Consider the following 10,548-nt stretch of genomic DNA (forward strand, 5'->3'; position numbering starts at 1 on the left):
GATGGATTAAAGACTTAAACATTAGACCTAAAACCATAAAAACCCTAGAAGAAAACCTAGGCATTACCATTCAGGACATAGGCATGGGCAAGGACTTCATGTCTAAAACACCAAAAGCAATGGCAACAAAAGCCAAAATTGACAAATGGATCTAATTAAACTAAAGAGCTTCTGCACAGCAAAAGAAACTACCATCAGAGTGATCAGGCAACCTATAAAATGGGAGAAAATTTTGCAACCTACTCATCTGACAAAGAACTAATATCCAGAATCTACAATGAACTCAAACAAATTTACAAGAAAAAAACAAACAACCCCATCAAAAAGTGGGCAAAGGACATGAACAGACACTTCTCAAAAGAAGACATTTGTGCAGCCAAAAAACACATGAAAAAATGCTCACCATCACTGGCCATCAGAGAAATGCAAATCAAAACCACAATGAGATACCATCTCACACCAGTTAGAATGGCAATCATTAAAAAGTCAGGAAACAACAGGTGCTGGAGAGGATGTGGAGAAATAGGAACACTTTTACACTGTTGGTGGGATTGTAAACTAGTTCAACCATTGTGGAAGTCAGTGTGGTGATTCCTCAGGGATCTAGAACTAGAAATTCCATTGGACCCAGCCATCTCATTACTGGGTATATACCCAAAGGACTATAAATCATGCTGCTATAAAGACACATGTACACAGATGTTTATTGCAGCACTATTCACAATAGCAAAGACTTGGAATCAACCCAAATGTCCAACAATGATAGACTGGATTAAGAAAATGTGGCACATATACACCATGGAATACTATGCAGCCATAAAAAATGATGAGTTCATGTCCTTTGTGGGGACATGGATGAAATTGGAAATCATCATTGTCAGTAAACTGTCACAAGAACAAAAAACCAAACACCGCATATTCTCACTCATAGGTGGGAATTGAACAATGAGAACACATGGACACAGGAAGGGGAACATCATACTCTGGGGACTGTTGTGGGGTAGGGGGAGGGGGGAGGGATAGCATTGGGAGATATACCTAATGCTAGATGACGAGTTAGTGGGTGCAGCGCACCAGCATGGCACATGTATACATATGTAACTAACCTGCACATTGTGCACATGTACCCTAAAACCTAAAGTATAATAATAATAAATAAATAAATTAATTAATTTTAAAAAAGTAATAGTGGTTTACCACACACCTTCATTCTTTTTTTTTTTTTTTACCTTTTTTTTAAGCAATAGAGACAATGTCTCACTGTGTTGCCAGGGCTGGTCTTGAACTTCTAAGCTCAAGTGATCTTACCTCCTCAACCTCCCTTTGTGCTGGGATTACAGGCATGAGGCACCACACCCAGCCCCTCCATTTTGAATAGAAAACATATTATAATAATCCAAATACCATTAATACCATAATTTGATCTGACCAAAATTATGACCCTGTATTAAGGAGGATGGAGAAATAGGGAGTGTGCAGAGGTTTGGTAGTGGTGGGCACACAAGAAAGCGAGCCAAATCCTCATCGCAAAAAGTGAGAAAAATGAACAGAAACGCAGGACTGTTAATTACAGTTATAGAGAGACCTGTCAAAGAATCAGCTAAAGCATTTGAGAGTGGTTGCCTTTGGGAAAAGAAGAATGGGAGAAGGGGCTGAGGACTGTGGTTTCTCTTATTCATCCTTTATAGAACTAGTTGATTTCTTAAAATATAAGACTGATGAATTTTTTAAAACAATTTTAAGCAGTATGACTCAATTAAGTACCTTATCTTACTTTTCTAGAAACACTGAACAGATTAATGAGATGTTTATAATACATTCTGAGCTCTTTGGAAAGAAAAAAAAAAGCCTTATTTTGACCTCTTTCTTTTTATTTATTTATTTATTTATTTTTGCCCCATTGCAATCAGTGTGCACAGGCTTCTTTATTGATTTATTTTTTTGAGGTGGAGTCTTGCTCCGTCACCCAGGCTGGAGTGCATTGGTGCAATCTTGGCTCATTGCAACCTCTGGCTCCACGGTTCAAGCGCTTCTCTTGCCTCGGCCTCCTGAGTAGCTGGGATTACACGCACACACCACCATGCCTGGCTAATTTTTGTAATTTTAGTAGAGATGGGGTTTCACCATGGTGGCCAGGCTGGTCTCGAACTCGTGACCTCAAGTGTTCCTCCTGCCTCTGCCTCCCAAACTGCTGAGATTACAGGCAGGAGCCACTGCCCTGGCCCACAGGCTTCTTTATATAGGTCATCAGCCTGTATTCACATTTCCATCTATTTCTAATGTAATTACATTAACATTACTTTAGCATATGACTTTGCCTTTTCCAGAACTCTAAGATTTTAAATAAGATGTATGCCACTGGGGATATCTCATTCACGCTTGTTAAACACCTTTCCTGTTTGATTATAATTTCACTTGCTAATTATTTCTGACTTTGGTTTTCCAAACTTTTCCTTTTTATGACTTAAACACAGTTTGAACTGGTGCAGCAAATCACTTACAATCCAGGTGTAAGATAGATTGGCAAACTAAATAGAAGACAGTCATTGGGTAGAAAACAGTGACCAAGTTTACCTCAGTCAATCCGTTTATTAAAAGAACTCATAGGCTGGGCATGGTGGCTCACGCCTGTAATCCCAACACTTTGGGAGGCTGAGGCAGGTGGATCACAAGGTCAGGAGATCGAGACCATCCTGGCTAACACGGTGAAACCCCATCTCTACTAAACATACAAAAAAATTAGCCGGGTGTGGTCGTGGGCGCCTGTAGTCCCAGCTACTTGGGAGGCTGAGGCAGGAGAATGGCGTAAACCCGGGAGGCAGAGTTTGCAGTGAGCTGAGATTCGGCCAGAGCACTCCAGCCTGGGCGACTGAGCGACACTCCGTCTCAAGAAAAAAAAAAAAGAACTCATACTGCTGGGCATGGTTACATATGCCTGTAATCCCAGCTACACAAGAGGCTGAGGTAGGATTGCTTGAATCCAGGAGATTAGCCTGGGCAACATAGCAAGATCCCATCTCAAAAATATAAATATGTAAAAATAAATTAAATGACTTGTACTTTTTAATAAGCACTCACCATGTGCTAGGTTCTGATTGCTTTATCTACTTCTATGCCATAAACTTTTTAAAATTTATTTCACATATTTTTAGATGCCTGCTATACACTGATCCTTGTGATAAGAGCAGCCAATGTTCCTTGAGCACTCACCATGTGCTAGGGTCTAATTGCATTATGTACTGTTTGTCATTTAAACATTGCAGCAAGCCCATGAAGCAAGTAGTAATATTACCCCCAATTTTCAGATAAGAAAAATGAGGCATAGAGAATGTGAAAATAAATAAAATTTAAAAGCTCTTGGAACCCCAGAGAACACATTAAGTCTTGAGAGATGTGACTGTGATTTCAGCCATGGAGCATGGAGTTGTAACTTCTGCTCCTTAGATTATAGATTAACTGTCTTCTTCAGTGTTCTTCTTCTGTAAATGATGAGGCGAGACAAGAGACCAGACCCCCTTCTAATCACTGATCTTTGTGATAGATTAACTGCCTCCTTTTTTGTACCTGTATTAGTCTGTTTTCACCCATTATAAAGAATTGCCCGAGACTGGGTAATTTATAAAGAAAATAGGTTTAATTGACTCACAGTTCCACATGGCTGGGGAGGCCTCAGGAAACTTATAATCATGGTAGAATAGAAGCGGGCACATCTTACATGGTGGCAGGAAAGAGAGAGAGAGTGTATGAAAGGGAAAGAGCCCCTTATAAAACCATCAGATCTCATGAGAACTCACTCACTATCACAAGAACATCACGGGGGAAACTGCCCCCATGATCCAATCACTTTCCACTAGGTTCCTCCCTTGATATGTGGGGATTATGGGGATTATAATTCACTATGAGATTTGCGTGGGGACACAGAACCAAACCCCATCAGTACCTAACTCAGTTAAGGTAGCACTAATTACTTCCTGAATTTTATATCTTCAGTGTGGAATGTTAAATAGACCTTTCCTGAAAAGAAAAATATTACCTTGTCTAATTGGATTACTATAACTATACATTCAGCCATATACAGAAAAATATTGAAATTCTGTTAAGCTTTCTAAACCTTATCTATGTAAGTGACCTCAAACTTCTACACTTCAAAGTGTTGACTTCCATTCTTTGGAATCTGTGTCTCCCAGGAGGCCATCTTCAAACTTTGTACTTGAATAAACTCTCTTCAAAATTCAAAATAAACTCTCTTCAAATCAAACTAGATTCTGATGCTTATTTCAAGTTGACATTTTGGCAACTATGAAAGGACCTAAAGCAAGCCTCTGTTGATTGCCCACTGCATTGCCCACAGTTAGGATCTTGGTATCAGCATGAACAGTTTTCATTCACCTGACTTCACTGGAGCCAGCAGAGGGTCTCCGGTGAAGACCCTCTCAGGTTTTGAATCTCCCTGATTTGAGTTGAGAATCAGACTTTACTCAAGTGACCCAATTCCACCCTTGACGGAGCTGGAATTGAAGCTCTGCTTTAAGGTAAGAGTTTTTGTTTGTTCTCTAGATATTCTTCTGTTCACAGATTTGTGGTTTTCACTTTTCTCTAAGGTTAAGTGTTATTTGTAACTGCTCATTAACATTTGTACAGCTTTTTCTCTCATTTGAATTTTAGTCAGGGAAAGAAAGTTTGTCTCTCTGAAAAGAGGAAGTGAATGTGGCTTAAGCAAAATTTGCATTAAAAAAAAAAACCTGGCTAAACTCTGAAGCTTGGTTCATTTGACATATCTAAAGTGGTTTTGTTTGTTTTTGAGTGACCAAAAAGAAAAGCTTTCTATGAGGATGGCCAGATGTGGTGGCTCATGCCGGTAAACCCAGCTCTTTGGGAGCCCTAGGCAGGCAGATCACTTGAGGCCAGGCATTCAAGAACAGCCTGGTCAACATGATGAAACTCTGTCTTTACCAAAAAATACAAAATATTAGCCGGGTGTGGTGACATGTGCCTGTAATCCCAGCTACTCAAGAGGCTAAGGCAGGAGAATCACTTGAATTTGGGAAACAGAGGTTGCAGTGAGCCAAGATCATACCATTGCACTCCAGCCTGGGTGACAGAGTGAGACTCCACCAAAAAAAAAGAAAGAGAAAGAAGGAAGGAAGGAAGGAAAAAAGAAAGAAAAGAAAAGAAAGAAAGAAAGAGAGAAAGAGAGAGAGAAAAGCTTTCTATGAGGATGAAGATAAGTACCAAAGATAAGGGACACTGTTTCTCCTGGCCAAAAGGCATCTTAGGCTAATAGGGTCTTGTGGGAGTGTCTGAACTCATTACTCATAACATGCAATAGTCATATAGAGAATTCTCAAAGAAGAACATACAGGAAATCTTGCTTAACCTGGTGGGCACATATGAAGGGCTGATCTTCTAGTGCCTTAAGTGCCCAGGATTCCTGGCTTTCACCGAGAAAGGTAAGAAGAGAGACGTGATTCACCGGTGTCACCTTAAGGAATAATCCCCATTAAGCAACATACCAGATCAAAAACATCTTTCCCATTTCATCTTTGATCACTTAAAAAGAGAATCCAAATTATGGGCAATCATCCATCTAAAACTGAGTCTTCCTTTTTAAGGAGAGATCCACCTTTAGAAATTCCAGCTGGATTCCTGTATAATATTGTGGTGCAACCTCCCGTCAATATCTAGAAAAATTGTCTTTCTTAACCCATTAAGACCCCAAACAACAATGACCAAAGTGGGCTATCTTTGAAATACCTAAATTAGCTTATTTATGTGCACAATTAGAAAAAGCTATTTCTAAAATTAAAATAATTGGGAGAGTTACTTCTAACGGTACTTTTAAGCATCTGAAAAGCGCTCTGACAAAGTTCTTCCTCTACAGGAAGAAAATTAAAAGCCCTCTAAAACCATTTCTAAATTAAAAAAAAAAAAAAACTGCCAAATCTTCTTTTACTCCTCCTTCTGCTTCCCCATCTCTTTATTCCCCATCTCTTCCTCATCTGAACGACACTGCCCAGCCTTTCCTTCTTTTCCTCCCCTTCCCCTTCTTCCCACTCCTATTGTTTTAGCTACATTTTGTGAATGGCTGGTATCTGGTAGAGGAGAACCTGCCTTAACTTATCAACTATGATCAAAGGTAGACATTAAAGGCATAATTAAGGAATTCCCTCATCCCCACCAAGACCCTATTGGTTTTGTCAGGAAATTTGAACTAAATATTCAAGTTTACAATCCTGATTTTTCCAATTTGTATTAAGTAGTTCACATGTTAGTATCAGAAAGTAAAGCTAAAGATTGGAAGAGCTAAGGCAAATTGGAGGAACCACCTGGAGGACTTTCATACATTTTCAGAAGACCACAAATGTGACCATGAGGTTTCAAAGGCTTTGCTCAAGCCACCCCTTCAGTTGACCTTCCAAAGAATGGTCGACTGGAATAAAATACAACAATGTCAACAAAATTCAGATGAGTCAGAAATGACATATTTTGAGAGATTCAAAAAAATATTTAAACCATATTCAGGATTATCCAAAGAGAGTTAGGCTAATCACCAAAATGCTATTCTCCTCAATTTCGATTTCATAAGTGGGTTACTTAGATGAAGAATTAGGACTAACAGTAAAAGGACAACATCGTAGTTGGACAATTGCCCACATTCATGATTTGGGTAATTTTGCTGATCAGTTATCTCATGCCTTAACTAAAGAAGAGAAAAAGAAGCCAGACAAAAGAATAAGGCTAATAAGATTATGAATTTATAACTAAAACAATTATCTACCTAGTCTGAACCTCCAAAACATATCCCAAAAACCTCAGAATGAATTTAACCCTCTGCTTTGTCATTATTGCAAAAACACCCTGGTCACCTTAAGAAAGGTTGCTGAAAACTAAAATGGAGGCAACAACAATAGGCAAAGGAAAAAAAGAAAAGGAGGGTGCTCCAAAGAACTTAAAGAGACCTTGCCTTTCCTCCATATTAATATTCTGGGAGAAATAGAAAGTATCTGAAATGGAGAACAAACATAAGCTCTTATTGACACTGAGCTGCATTATCTGTAGTAAATCCCACCTTATTACAAGGTCCCATTCCTTAAAGTAAACCATTTAAATGGTGGGTGTCACTAATACTCATCTATATTGGCACATAAATCTTAGCCTATAGCTTTTCAAGTAGGTCCTTTACAAGAGACTCGTATTTTTCTCTTCGTTCTCTAAGCCACTATCCATTTGATCAGAAGACATTTCTTAGAACTATATAATACCCATATTTCTTTTTCCCAAAAGGGTAAAATGTTTTTAGAATTAGAAGACAAAGTTGAATTACTAGACATCATGAATTTTTCAGAATCTGATCCTTTTAAATTCACAAGCTGCAATTTATATTGCCAAAGAGGACACCGAATTATTGATTGATAAACAAATACAAAAATTGTTAAAGGCTATACCTGATCAGTTGTGGTCAAAGTCTTTCACTGATACTGGAAAAATTATCTTGACTTCCCCAATCAAAATTTAAATAAACTCATCAAAACCTCTTTCAAACCTTAAACAGTATTCTTTAAAGCCAAAGACCTTAGAAGGAATACAACCTATAGTTCTAGACTACATAAAAAGAGGTCTGATTATTCCCTGTAGAAGCCTGTGTAACACTCCAACCCTTCCTGTAAAAAAAACCAGATGACAGAGGATGGAGGTTTGTACAGGATCTGAGAGCAATTAACAACATAGTTATTCCTTGCCATCTGCTAGTGTCAAACAGTCATATGTTGTTGACTACCATCCCCGCTGAAGGTGAGTTTTTTACTGTGATAGATTTATGCAGTGCATGTTTTAGTATTCCTGTGGATAAAGACAGTCAATTTCTCTTTGCCTTCACTTGGGAGAACAGACAGTACAATGGACAGTCATGCCTCAGGGATATACTGAGAGCTCAACTTACTTTTCATATATATTTGTGATATCTGAGATTTCCCAGATATTGACTTCCTTAAGAAATCCAATTCTGCCTCAGTAAGGAACATAACCTCCTAGGAATGAGCCTTCCTAGTGACGGGGAATGAAACTCCTGAACATAAAAGGAGTGAAAACTATTGAGATCATCTGCAGTGCTTTCTTCGAAAGATCTTGATGAAAAGTGGGAAATGTGAAGATAAATAAAAGTTAAAACGCTGTTCAAACCCCATAAAACACTTTAAGCTTTGAGTGAGATGTGACTGTGGTCTGTGCCATGTAGCTTGTGGCTGTACCTTCTGATTTTTATTTTTTTATAGCCACTGACTTTATTGATCTAAAAATCTTCACAGAGACAATGACTGTTCTGTGAAAAAAAGGAACCAAATGGCATGAAACACTAGAAGTGAGGGTAGGGGTGAGGGATGGGGCCAGAAATCCATCAGGAAAGTTGGCAAGTGTCACCAGGGAACTGGCAGAGGAAAAGGAAGGGAGGTGCATGAAAGAGTTAGTATTGCAAAAAAGTTGAAATGGTTAGGGGAGAAAACTCCCAAAACACCCCTGGAGTCCATTGGATGCAAGCACAACAGCAGCAATCATTTCCTTTGTAGAGGACACAGGAGGAGTCCCCTACTTGGCTGCAAACTCTGAGGATGCAACGCTGGGGCTGGGCATTGAGGGCTTCCCAGAAAGCATCACAAGAAGGCGTCACACCACTCTTGAAGGCATCCAAAGCAGTCCTGGGGCTGCTTGGCTTTGGTGCTACATGTGTCCCTTAGCCATACCTGGGCAAGGTCTTCCTCTTTCTTTAGCACCGGCCAAGGACAACACAGGCCTTGTCAAAGCCCATTTCCTCCAGCTTCTTGCCCAGCACTTCACCAATACCGGCCAGGCTCCCCACAGGTTTTCCCCCATAGGCTCTGCCGTGAAGCCTCAGTGCTTTCGGGAGGTTGTCATCTTAATCAAGCTTAATCAGCAGCTCCAGTTCCCATAATGGTACCTTCTACAACAGGCCTCTCTGGCCAATATGCTTTTTACACTATGGATTAACTTTGTTCCTCATTGTTTGTGTTCTGTAAATGACTAGGAGAGACCAGAAACCAAACCCTCTCTCCTTCCAATCACTAATCTTTGTTATAGATTATCGTTCTCTTTTATTGTCCTGTACCTAATTCAGGCCAGATAGTGCAAAAGACTCCATGACTGTTACATCTTCAGTGTAGAATGTAAAATTACCTTTCCTGAAAAGAAAAAGACTGCCATAACTAATAAGATAAAGCCTTATATAGAAAGGGTTGAAATTCTTTGAAGCTCCCCAAACTTATCTATGTAAATGAGCCCAAACTTCTACACTTTCGAACAATGACTTTCATTTTTTGGAATCTGTGTTTCCCAAGTGGCCATCCTCAACTTTGTGCTTGAATAAACTCTCTTTAAACTAGATTCTAACCCTTTTGCTTATTTGAGGTTGACAAGAGACTGAGTATGCTTCCTAAATTCCTTAGGGAGTGACTAAGCTGGGAATCAAACTCCAGCCCATATTCTGAATCAGTGCTCTATATCACCTCCCACTGGATGGCAATGGGCACCATGGAGGAGACCACAAAACGAAGGAGAAAAGGGAAAGGATTTAACTTTATTGAGCACATTACTATGGCCCAGAAAGTTCTATCATGGTATTTCATTATTATGACAATGTAATGAATGACTATTACTTACTAATACTTGTAAGAAAGGTTAGAAAACTTGCCCAAGGTCACAGATAAGGATTAGCCCTCAAGAAACTTATTTCTGCTGGGAATTAACATAAACCCAGAAGGAACTGGCATAACTATAAGATAATGTCAAATCTGTAGTAGAAATAAAAATATAGTAAAATCTCTGAGGAAAGAGTGTTCAGTCCAGGGAAGATGCTGGTGATACATCCTGGAGAAAAAGGAGGTTGTGATGTAAGGCTTGATGAATAGATTTGGATAAACAGAGAGGAGGAATAAACAGCCTTGTTCCTGACTTTTGTTCTTTTCTATACTTGTAATTTTTTTTGTAAGCATTTTATTGTTTTACAAGATATGGGCTTTAGGGTTGACAAAAGGTCATTTCCTGATTTACATCGTTTTATAGGAACATCTAAGCAGGGACAGATGCCTAAACTTAGAAAACCATAAGATATGTAAGAGAAAGACCAAATAGGGGAAATCAAAAGCAAAGAGGTTATTCTCTTAAGGTTACAGTAAGGGGGCAAGAAGTAGAAGTTGGGAATGAAAAGAAAGAAAAGCTTAGAAAAGAAAAGTGAAACATAAGGAAGAAAAGTGAAACTCCCATAAGGAAGTCTATTTTGAAACATGGCTTGGGTTCAAAACTTTCATGGCCCAGGCCACTGACCTGTATGGTCTTAGAGAACCTTTCATAATTAAGATGCTGCACTCTGTGTGTGTGTGCACATGCGCACGCACGCACGCTCATTTTTAAAGAATTTTAGAGATATAGAAGAGAAGAAAGATTTTCTCAGCCAAGACTTTTGCCAGTCTTCTCAGATCAGTAACACGTTGTCTCAATCTAGGGAAGTATTGCTACTGCTTAGCATTTGGGATGAAGCCA

At 39.1% G+C, this 10,548-nt stretch overlaps 1 pseudogene; it reads right to left on the reverse strand.

Annotated features, from left to right (window-relative positions):
* Nucleotides 1–8,645: 8,645 nt before the first annotated feature.
* On the reverse strand, nt 8,646–8,907 carry LOC112134409 (barrier-to-autointegration factor-like; annotated as a pseudogene).
* Nucleotides 8,908–10,548: the final 1,641 nt, after the last annotated feature.

Source organism: Pongo abelii, chromosome 6 (genome assembly GCF_028885655.2).
Source record: "Pongo abelii isolate AG06213 chromosome 6, NHGRI_mPonAbe1-v2.0_pri, whole genome shotgun sequence".
In the NCBI taxonomy this organism is placed as follows: domain Eukaryota; kingdom Metazoa; phylum Chordata; class Mammalia; order Primates; family Hominidae; genus Pongo; species Pongo abelii.